The sequence below is a fragment of the Motacilla alba genome, chromosome 9 (assembly GCF_015832195.1).
Source record: "Motacilla alba alba isolate MOTALB_02 chromosome 9, Motacilla_alba_V1.0_pri, whole genome shotgun sequence".
Lineage (NCBI taxonomy): Eukaryota > Metazoa > Chordata > Aves > Passeriformes > Motacillidae > Motacilla > Motacilla alba.
The window spans coordinates 11957691-11970013 of NC_052024.1; the positions used below are offsets into that span (position 1 = coordinate 11957691).

At 39.5% G+C, this 12323-nt stretch overlaps 1 long non-coding RNA gene across 1 annotated transcript; it reads right to left on the bottom strand.

The window, feature by feature from the left end:
- Positions 1-1360: 1360 nt before the first annotated feature.
- LOC119704685 lies at positions 1361-4238 on the bottom strand. The gene is made up of 3 exons (XR_005258019.1): positions 4137-4238; positions 2142-2396; positions 1361-1389 (listed from the first exon to the last, which is right to left on the bottom strand). It is a non-coding gene; the product is annotated as an uncharacterized LOC119704685 (long non-coding RNA).
- Positions 4239-12323: the final 8085 nt, after the last annotated feature.

A 12323-nucleotide genomic window follows, 5' to 3' on the forward strand; every position in this document is an offset into this window, starting at 1 on the left:
GGAAAACAGAACAGTAATAGTAATTTAAATAATTACTTTAAAAGCAGTGTGCATGAGAAATATCTTTTTAGATAAGTTGTACTGATAGGGGCTTCAGACTGAGCTGTTAAACAGATTAGTTTTAGATGGGGCCTTGTGCTGCCAGTGCAAACTGCATCCAGCTACAGTCACAGGTCCCAATGGAAATGTTTATGCATAACCACATCCCTCAAGCAGGCAAAAAAAAGGAAAAAATTTGCATTTTTACTATTCAACTGCTGAATTATTTATCTTCCATTTTCAATTTCCAGTATGACTTAAGCTGCGCAATAGATCCCCAGATTCATTGATCTGTTTAAATAAACAATGTGATATATTTAAATAAACAATGTGATACACACAAGGCCATAAGGACCATGAGACACTGATTTCTTTTGTTGCCATTTGTGGAGCAGGCAAATTATATCCTGCACAGTCAGAACAGACCCATGCATGTGATTCCATCAAAGATCTCTGTTTGTGGTGGTAAGTGCCACCACACCACTTGATGGTCTGTTTTTCCTAAATGGAAACATTTCTGGCTCTCAGAGGATGAAGGAGATTTCCGTAAGAGAGTTGCTACAAGTACATTTGTGGTTCTGCCACTGGCACAACACCAGGAAATGCCAAACTCACGGGGCTCATGACTGTATATATGTTAACTACAAATTTGTTTCTCCTTTGAAGGTCTTGAAAAGGAGCATGATGGAGACTTTTTGCCCATTTGTGATAAGATTTACAGGCTAGGAAGATTAAATTTATAGGTCCCATTTCCTCTCATTCATACAGCAAGACTGTTTCCATGAGGAAAGAGGCACTATTCCCTGGAGCAAATATACATTAAGTAAAAAGCCTTCTTGCAGCCACAGTTTAAAATTTCACAAGAATTGAGTGAGCAAACATTCAGCCCCAGAGCCTGGAACACACAGAGCCCTGGGAGGCACCTCAAGGGAACAGACACAACCTCCTCTCCCAGGAGTGTCTCTCTCCCACAGGGAGAAGGATGCAACACAGAGCTCCTGCATCTCCTTAAGGGTGTCCCCACAACCACCCAGGGGACATGGAGACCACCCAGGTCCAGCAGACTCACTGGAGCAAAGGCTGCACTGTTCCCTTCTTGCTCTTAGGTTCAGGCACTTGAGTCTCAGTCACTGACCTTGGTGTCAAACCCCCCAAAGCAGCAAAGCCAAGCCCCTAAAAGACAAGACCCCCTAGCAAGAAAAGGTAGAGAACAGTTAATTGCCCAGAAGGAAACATGTGAAGGCACTCCAGTGGTTGCCTAACAGAGAGAGAAGGAACCTAATTCCAGGTACCAGCTGGTTACTCCATTTTCAGAAGCTCTGCCAGTCCTCTTGCCATGTAACAGTGACACTAAGAAAAGAAAAAAAGTATTTGAAGCAGTAAAGATGCGTTTGTTAATTTTTCGTACGTAGTGCAATTTACATGCCAGAGAACCTTTTTTCATTATGTATAAGGATTTCCTGCCAGAAGTGTTGATATTCCATACCAATATTTTCTCATTTATTATTGCAAAATAAAGTACTTTTCTTCTACAGACAGATTATTTTGTCCCTGAGTACTATCTGTGACTATTGGCAGTTCAACTGCCTGCTGTTTATCAGAAAGATAATTTCATCAATTCCATAGCAGGCAGATCCATGGCCCTCCTCCAGGCAGTATTGAAAATGCTCATGTTTAAATGTTAAGAATCAAGGAGGTTATAAATTCACATCTTGTGATCAAGCTGAAAGAACAGCTATATTCAAAAATAGCTATTAATTTTTTTACAGCCTTGAGATAATTTAAAAAATAGCTGGTCCCTCTAGCATCTATGTACCAGAACAACATAAACAGTATTGTAGAGCAACCCCATATACTTTCTAAATTTTGTAATATTAAGAGATAACCACACAGATTGCCTGAAAAAATTAAGAAATACTTGAAAGAAAATAAAAACTTCTGTGCCTCAGAGTTATGAAAAAAATTGAATTTCTCTGTATTTAGACATTCTAGGAGACTTTTCAGACCATAAGCTTCACAGAGTTGGAAAGCTCTTTGTACTTTGAGAGGACTAGAAAATGTGATTTTTGTTGAAGATGACATGTTCTGGCAATATAACTTACTTTGCCTTTAACATCCTCAGGAATATTTTCCTTTCTCTCAGAGGTGGATATGTGCACATCCACGTGCTTGGCCTGGCAGAAGATGTAGGAAGGAGCTGCTCACATTTGGACAGAGCTGTTGGTGACTTGAGTGCCCCCATTTCTCGTGGAACAGCGGCTGCTCTGCATGCCCATGATAGAGGTGCTAATTTACATGTGGAAGTGTTAATTAATGGCAATTCCTAAGGTCACCTCTCTACAGCTGAAATTCTTTTCCTGTGGAGAGGAACAGAGAGCAGCACTGATGCCAAAGAGCACACGAGAGCCATTGCAGATAAAACAAACATGCACATCCATTCCCTGAGCTTCTCTAAATGATAATTTAAAAAAATTTAGCCTCCAGATAGTTCATGTAATTTCTCACAGATTACAAGCCACACAGATCCTCTGCTGCAGAACAGACATGCCCATTTACATAATAAAATTTCACAGATTTAGAGAAAAAAGTTGTAAATTGGTAACAAAGTGGAAAAGAAATGCAATAGAGCCATGTCATTTCTTTCTGTGAAAGAATATGTGAAACAACTTACAACTCCTGCAATCACTGCCTAAGCACCCTTTCTGAGGGAAGCACTTGCAGGACAGCAGAGTGAAGATCATGAAGATCAAGATGTTCCTTAAGGGCTCCCTGGGCTCTGGGTCAATAGGAATTTGTCTTCAGATCTGTCTCAAATGGCTTATCTCAGTCAAAAATTAAACCCAGGGAGGATGCTAAGAGGCTGGTTCAGAAGGTAATAAAAATTATGTAAGAAAGGTATATTCCCTGGTCTTCTCTCCTGAGTGAGAGGGTGCTAAATCAGCTGAAAGAGCAAGCAGAGACCTGGCTTTGTTGATTTATATGACAGAGAAAGAGAAAATCCTTTTTGTAAGCCATTTTTGTACATGGTGAGTCAGGGAATTTACATTTCATTATGTGCTCAGCAAGAAGTGTAAAATACAAATCCTTCAAGCAGATGCGAACAGACACTTGGGATCAATCTAATGTCAACTGCAAAAAAAAATTGATAGTGAATGAATTAATGTTTCATTATGTCAGATCTATGAAGGCTGGATGATCTCAGGCATGCAGATGATATGCCTGTCCAATCTGCCACTTATTTCTGTCACCCACAAACATGGACAGAATAAGCAGAGATGCTGCCGGCTGAGGTGAAGGTGGTGGGTGGGGGAACTCTGGGGTTAGGCTGCAGTGGTTATGCAGCCATTTGGAGAGTGACAGCTCTCCCTGTGCCAAGAGAGCTGCTTCTCTGAATTTTGTCTGTGAGGAAGGGACCAAGCATCCCTTCCCATGTGGAGCAGCTGCAAGAGTGCTCACACGAGCCCTGCAGTCCACATGGGGCTGTGCCTGTCTGTATGTTTACTAGAAATTCAGTTTTTCTACTCAGGTTTGACTCACGCATCTCCTTCCAAACAAATGGAGTTGCAGCTTCTTTATCCATCTGTCATGGTGTGTGCTAGTTGTGCCTCTATAGATCCTTGTATTGAATTTAGCCCTAAAGCTATGAGAGTTTCACAGGTACTAAATTCTCCAACATAATTTTTAGAAATATAAAATAAGGCAGTAAAGTTTTTAACTTAGAACTCGGTTGATGTATTGTCAGCTCGAGGTCTTTCTAAGAAAACACATGACAGAAAAGCAAAACAAAACTAAACAGTAACATAAATTCTGAGTTCATAAAATGTTCAGTGCAATCTGCAGCATTATAGTAGTCACAGTTCTGTCTTATATTGACTGGAAGCATTTAAACACACTTATGTGTATATATATATATTTATATTTATATTTTTATATATTTATATATACACACAATCCACCCTGCCAGACAAAGCTGTGTGCTACAGAAAGACAGATGGGAAAGGGCTGTATTCTGTGCATTCTGTGTTTGATTGCTGCATTGTGTCAGTCTTAGACTGGCCATAGCCATAAAGCTGGTTCATGCAACTACTCCTATTTACCTCGAAGTCCTCAAGACAGCCATTGGAGCAGTTGTTGTTTTCTTACCCAAGAAAACAAATGCAGAGGGTTTGAAAGTCTCTGAGTTCTTCTGGAAGACGCCGTTGTAAGCAAGGATTGCCTAATGCTGCCTTCCTTCAATCACACGGGCTGATGGGTGGAGTGTAGCAGGCACTGCACAGAAAATAAAGCCCTTGGAGCTGGGAGCCAGACCAACATAACACAGCAAAAGCTGGAGGCTAAACCTGTGAGTCGTTCCAGAAATAAAGTGGTAGGGATTTAAGCTTTGGGGAAATATTACCCTGTAGTAAAAAAATGGGAATCTTCATCAAGAAGTAAATCTAAAACAGGGGGTTTTTTTGGGTTTTTTTTTTAAGGACTGCAAAATTAAATGCCTCTGTCATCCAGTAACTCTGGAGTTTGTAAGAGAAGTAGAGACCATCTGTTCAAGAGACCAGCAACACAGTCTGTGCAGCTAATCAGCATGATAGCAGGAGGAAATGATTTCATTGGGGCCTATCACATCTGGTTTTAAAACTAGTAAGCAGACTTTTTTTATTTTTATTAAGTTTTCTGCATCTCTCACAAAGCCTCTTTTCTGACAGGATTTATACATTAATTCTTATGGGTTTTTCTCAGTCTCTAAATAGGAATATGCATGAGAAATAAGTACATAAACAGTAGGGTGCATGGGTATTCCTGCAGCCTATTACTACTTCAGTGAATAGCAGACAGGGTTATCCCAGCAAGGATAAAATCACAATTGTCCTAAAAGTCTAATATGAAACCTTTTTTACATGGAAATTTTTGATTAATTATTAAAAAAAAAAAAAGCAGTGTTTAATTACTGAACTCCCTCTCTCATTTTCATTTTTACTAGCCTACTATTATCTCATGTATTTTCTTATTGTTTTTAAGCATTTTGTTGAATCCTGAATATGGAAGTCTGGAATGCTTTATTGAGTGCCTTTTCAATCAATTTCTTTTTTGCCAAGAATTGAGAAAATGTACATTAAAAAGTGCTAAAATTTTCAGAAAATCTATTTACAGCCTCCCTGATTGTAGGAATGCCTGATACAAAATATCTACATGAACATATCTTAAAGCATTTAGTGGGGGAAAAAAAAGAGTTAGCAGGTATTTCTGAGGATGGTGGGAGCTGCAGAAGTTTGTTGCAGCAGTGTTCAAGTCAATATAAATATCCTGGATATTGTGCCAAAACACTTCTAATACTTCAGTGAATCTCACTAACATTTCCTGTTGCATTCAGCTCTCTAAAGCCTACCTGACTTCTTCCTTGGAAGGACAGCTCTGTGTCCCCTGCTTGCTTTCAGGACACAAACAGGTCACAGATTTCTAAGGACTCTTTTCTCTTTTTTTAATGTTTTAATCTGCCTCTTTATATTCTATCTTCTTTAAGTCCTCTGGAGCATAAATACAAATAAGTTCAAACTGCCTGATAACTCTGAGAATCCAAGATGTGGACATTTACAGTTGGAGACTAAATATTTGATTGACCCCCTACAATAAAGCATCAAACTATCTTTGGAGTGTACAAATTAATTTCGTTACTTTGCGCAAGTATGAGTCTGGGAAAGAATACTTGAGAAATAAATTAAGAGAAAAAAGACCTTTTGATTTCACACAAGGAGTAGTAGGAATGCTTTTCATATCACTGCATGTCAGCAATTTGGAAAGTCAGTATGACCAAATGAAAACAGCAATGTGCTTTACATCTTCGTTCCAGCAGAAATATTCACTCGGAACTCCATGTGCTTCTAGATGTGCAATTCTGATGATTTATGGGATTTTCACCTAATTTCATTGACATTGTGGCTCCAAGTGGTTAAATCAACTGTGATAATTCAAGAACACATAATATCTAATCTTTGATATGCAGCAAGAATGGCAAAGCAGGAATAGTTACCTAGAAAAAAAATAAATACGAGATGGAAATATTTGAATTATTTCAGTATTGAAAACACTGCTTATATGTCTTGGTGCAGCATTATCATGTGCAGGATTTCCCCTTTCACACTGTTGATAAACTGCTCCTATTGTTTCTGGCAGTGTGAAGGAGTTAACAGGGCTCGAAGTGCTTGGAGCTACACCACAGAAAAGGGGAACTGTGTCCTAGGGAAGAAACTCACAGCCTCCCTTCCACACCCCTGTGCTCATGCCAACAATTTCCCAGGCAACTGGAATTTCCTTTCCTTGTGGGAGCTAGTCCAGAGCTCATCCCTCCAGCCTCAGGACCCCAGGACATTGCCATTTGCTGAACCCTGACTCTTACAGAGAGCCCAGCAGGACTCAAGACATCCTGTTTCTCTGGTGGCCTGATGAGTTTTCTCCCTAATAATGTCCCCTCCTCTGCTGTCACATCTTAGCAAGCTCTGTCATAACCACAACAAGCCTCAGCTCAGGGGTGAGTGTTTCCAAGAGGGGTATTCAGAGTGGGTATTGAACTGGTTTATTAAAGATCCATTTTTATGGGATAGGGCTTATTCCAGTGCCTTCCACTTCTGTCCAGAGAAGTCTAAACACTGTCATTGATGGATTTGGAAGCAGGAATGCATTTACATATTATGCTTATCTCAGACTTTAAATTCTTATCAATTCTAATGGTAACAGGGAGCTGCACCTGTAAGAAAATGAGCTGGGCCCTGAGAAGTTAGTAGCACAGTAATGGTGGTCTATCAATCAGGAGAGTCGGTATTTTTCCTGAAAACAAATTTGAATTGTTTGTTATCCTCATCTGTTTGCACATACCATGTGCTGTCGATGTATTGACTGCAGCAGTCCCAAGATATGGATTGGCTTTATGGTAAAGAAGTTTTCCTGAACATGAACTCCACTTGAAAGCAAGGGTGGGCAGAAAAGATCAATGCATATTTGCAATTTACAAGCAGGTACCAATCAACCTAATTTCGGTGGTCCCTGGACAATGTAGATTAATACTTAGAGCTATCCTATTAAGATTAGGCTAATTAAACTAATATTGAGCCACAGATATAGGGTGTTAATAATAGACTATTGACGTGCAAGAAAGAAAAAGAATTGAATTTAATTTTGACTGCAGACCTGATCTTTGAAAGTCAGTGCTAAGCAGGGAACTCCTCAGGTTGCCCTGTCTTCTGCTCTCTCCCTACTCCTCCTCTTATCACAACAAAAAATTCCAGCTGTGAACAGTTGAAGGACTGAGTTGCTTCTCACCACTGGTCTGTAACTAGGACTCTAAAAAATACTAATGCAAACAACACAAGGCTTTCGCAGAAAAACAGATCACTTAAAATATAAAGTGGAATGGCAGGAAAACATCAGTGCCAGGGCCCTAGGTTATCTGCTCAGTCACCAGGAATAAAAAGTGTATTTGGCAGGCTATTATTGTCAGTCCTCTAAGTGCACTGAAGGTATGTAGTTATGCCTGCAGGCCAGTGGGCAGAAACAGAGGGTTTAATTCCAGCTTCTCTCCACCTGCTTAACTGAAGTGGTCTAGCAGCTCCTGCAACACAAGCACGAGCTCCAACAATAACGATGTGGTTTAGTAAGTATAATGACAACATCTGTAAGATATTAAGGGCCAAACCTCAGGTTTTCTTGCATATTTCTAAAGTTCTTTAAAAAAAAAAAAAAGAAAAAAAGTACTTTGTGAAATACTTTTTTCAGTTGAGTGGTAAAGGGCAATTTGCAGCCAGGCATTTCCTAGAATCATAGAACCATTTAGGTTGGAGAAGACCTCTAAGATCATTGAGTCCAACCTTTAACCTAACACTGCCAGGTCCAGCACTAAACCAGGTCTATAGCATCACATCTCCATTGTTTTTGAACACTTCTAAGGACAAGTGATTCCACCATTCCCCTGGGCAGCAGTGCCTGACCACCCTTTCAGTGAATAAATTTTTCCCTAGTATCCAATCTAAACCTCCTTTGGCACAATGTGAAGGCATTTCCTCTTGTCCTTTGCCTTGTTACCTTGGAGAAGAGGTCAGCCCCCACCTGCCTACAACCTCCTACCATATTTGCAAAAAATAATTCCATTATCATGTAGATGGCATAGAATGGTCCAGAAAGCTATGGAAAAATAAAAGGAATGAGGCTGGTGGAGTCACCAGGAATGACCTCTGGGCCCTGTCCTTCCAGCCCCTTGCATTCCAGGAGGGCATGGATGGAACAAGCTGCCATGGTCATCCCTGGGTGCAAATTGCCACCCTCACCTTCTGGGTTGATGTTCCAAATTAACATTACACACAGGCAAGAGAGTTAAATATTTTAGATCGGCACCTAACTCCTTCAAGGCACAGAGGAAGGGGATAATTTGGCTCTAGCAGCAGAATGTAACTGCTTGGGAAGGTCCTCCTGCCTTTCAAGGAGGAAGGACCATCCTCCAAAACAGGGAAATGCTGATCAACAACTTTTGTGTGTCATTATTTTTGTCTCAGAGTACTTTCCAACCTGTTGGGTTTTTTTTTCCTTTTCCATGCTGAAAACCAGGCCACTCAGGAAGAAATAATGTTTCTGTTTGAGATAAAAAACACTTTAGGGAATTATGTGGTTTTCTGGAGGTACACAAACCAGAGCCTCTTCTGTCTGAGAATTTTCAAAGTAAGCACCTCCTCCCCACTGTAGATGCTTTACAGTGCCTAAGTGGCAACAGCTAAAAGGAAAAGTGGGTTACTGTAATACATTTTCCTAAGCTTTCTAAAATCAGAGTCTGCAATGTTACCGAAGACAATATAGCTTGCCTGTTTAACACACTGCTGCAGTGACAGAAACATTGCTTTCAAGGTGTTCATTTAGAATATTGATCCCAAAATAAAAGGCTCATGTTTAAAAGCCTTCTTCCTGCAACCCTTTAAAAACATTTCAGTGAACTTTTTATACTCCAACTTTGATCAAATACGTCCCACATATTTGACACATTAATCAGGTACTGAATTTCCTAAATCAAGCAGTTTGAGGGCATGGTGGTGTGTATTTGCTACCTAAGTGCTAATTTTTTCACCACAGTAAAGAATCTGTGTCTTGAGTCTATTTCATCATCATTATTAAATATTCAGTAATTCTGCCACAGAGGCCACCTAAACATATGGGATTCATTGCTGTAGAAACTGTTAAATGCAAACCAGCAAAAAATCCACAAGCAGGTATTTTCCTGATTCTTTTACTGTCATGGAAACTGAGGTGGAGTTATTTGCACAGCCCCAGCATCACTGAACCTGTGTGTTGACATGAGCAATAGAAAGAATGGATTGGGCAGGAGTGCTGGGAATAAATGTGTCTCTGATATTGCCCCAAGTTTCCATCCAGCCCAAAGCTTCCTGGAAAGCTTCAGGAGAGAGAGAAGATCACAATCTTGGTACACAACAGGTTGTGTTACAGAGCACCCAAGGGCCAGTTTGGTGTCTGGGCCATGCCCTGGCAGGGGATGGTGCCTGGCTGCTGGGGCTGGGAGTGGGCTTGATGACCTGGGGCACACCTTGGAGTCCTGGAAACGTCTCCCTCTTCCTCACTTCAGACCAGGCACAAATAATAAGAATGGAGGGACTGGGTCTGAGGAGTGCTAAAGAAAGCACAAGTCTTGTGTGCTTAGAAGCCAAGCTAAAAGAAGGGAAAAAAACTCCCGGTGGATTAAACTCCCTGTGTATCCCCATGCCGTGGAACTGAGATGTGTGAACAGGAGATGGGATTGCAGACTTCACCTTGGAGGACAGCTTTATCCAGCTGTCACTTTTAGAGATATCTTTCCAAAAGATGAGCCTAGACTCAAAGGTCTAACCTGGAAATTAAAGAATTGAGAGAAATTATTCCTCAAAGGAAACCACCCATGTAGTTAATTAGCAATGAGCCTTTCCATGACAGGGTGCTTTTTTTCATAATTTTACTTTCACTGAACTCAAATGAATTGTATATTAGCTTTTTAAAATGCTTTGAAATGAAGATTTTTTGACTTAATATAAGTAGGCATAAGAGAATGTAAAGGGGGTTAAAAGTTCAGAAACATACTTGAGACAAATAATTGCATAAAATGTGTCAGTACATCCTCAAGAGAAGAAAAAGCAATGGTGGTTTATGAATCTTTAATGATTTTACTCCAGGACCAGCGAAGTCTTAATCAAAGTGGGATGCACACTTAGCCTGAGCAAATAAGGCATGAAGATTCAAAATTCTTCCTGAATACTAATATGGTTTTATACTTGGACACTTAGGAAACTGATTAGAAAAATGTCCAAAGACCTCCAGACCATGTGGAAAAAATTCATGATTCCGTTAAACATTTTAAATTTTGTGTCTTAAATGTAAATATTAAGCTATTTACTGAAATTAAACTCTCTACTAGCCTTTTTCTCAAGTGGACTCAGGAATGCTGAGTGCCTTCTGGCAAGCACACTCTGAGAAAGGTTTCTGAATATTCTCTGTAGCATTTGAAAGAGCACAGCAGGCAATAGTAACACATGCAAAGAAATGTTGGAAGGTAGGAAACTCCACCTTCCTGTGTTATGGCAAGATTGCTAGATGTAAGAATGGTTAAGTACATCCTAGGAACAACACAAAAAAAAAACCTAAAAAAAAAATTAAAACCAAGAAAAATTACTTAATTTACTTTGTTTTCTAATCAATAAGGTTTGTAGCTAATTAAGGCTACAGCAAGATTTTGATTTATCTCTGTTAAAATGGCTGTTCCCCAACAATACCCCAGTGTGAATGCTTCTGCACTCCTGGGCTTTGCTTTTTTTGCTTTCACTGTTATTACATACATATGCACACCTTGTCTAGACCTGAAATTGGAAGAAATATGAAATTACATCCATTAATAGTGTCCTCATCCAAGGTTAGTAAAGTTCTCTGGAATAGTTTTTCCTATCAGAAGGAAACTGCTCCACCAATTGTATGAGAATTCAGTGATGGTCAAGGATCACAAGTCAAACTTCTCTTACTTTCAAGACACAAAGTCTGTGCAGAGAAAGACAAAGATATTTAACAGCAGGCATTGCAGACCAGCCAACACCTGAATTTATTTTAATGAGCAAGAAGAGATTGATTTTAATGTGCCAATGCAGAAACACTTTTATATATGTTCCCTGAAAAAATACACTTAATATTTTAATATTTAAAATATATAGAGAGGAAAAAATGGATTGGGACATTCCATTATTTTTATGATTAAAGTTTGTGCAGTTAGTTTTTAGAGGCTGAAGAAGTAGATGGATAATTCCTTATGAAAGAGGGCAGTGGTTATAGGACTTTATTATAAGTGAGACTATCCAAAATCTATTCACTGGTGAATGTGTGCCATATAAATCTATAGAAGGCAACAAGCAGAGAGAAAACTTAGTGAAGGTATGATTACCAAGGAAATTAACATGACAAATATTTGTTAATTCTTAAAATATAAGAAATGGATGTTTAGCCCTTTAATAAAAGAACCAGAATTCCTGTGTGTACACTTAAATTACTTTTCCTTTGAGGAAGAAGGCTACCAGATTCCTGCCACTAAACTAAAATTAATATGCAGCACTTTCTGCTGTTTAGTACTATGGGGATGTTAGCCTTCACCAAATATGTGCCAACAGAATTCTATCATAAATTCCTCTAATATGCATTTAGAACTGCTAGCAATCCATGCACTCTGCTTGTTCTTTTCTAGGTGTTTTTAAAGTGTTTGCTGAAAACCATTCCACGGTTAGGACAGTCAGAATAACTCTGCAGCTGAGATAGCTGCGATGTGGAAAATGCAGGCCAGCCATACCCAAGGAGACCTGGCTGCAAACAGAATGTTCTGACATTTGGTGGTGGTATTTCCTTCTCTGGCTTCATGAAATAAACTTAGCAGTATGAAAATCATCAACACTCGGAGAAAACTGGAAAATATTATGTTGTTGAACTTGCCTCTTGCTCCTGGAGGTGGCCCTTTCAAAACCAAACTGAACACCTCTGCCAGAGCTCAGTGCCAGTATTGGTGTTGCTCAGTCTGTCCATACACTGAACTCAAGCTTTCCACCTCTGCTGAAATTTGGCAGAAGTTCTTTCTAGGAAGAAATGAAAGAGAAATCCTTAGTTATATGGACTATCTGAAACAACTTTTGAAACAACAACAAAAAAAAAAATCTAGGATAGCTTTCTAAATTCACGTACTGCTGCTTGTAGAATTCCTAAGGGAAAAGGGTCCTGCCAGCTCAAATCAACAGCCT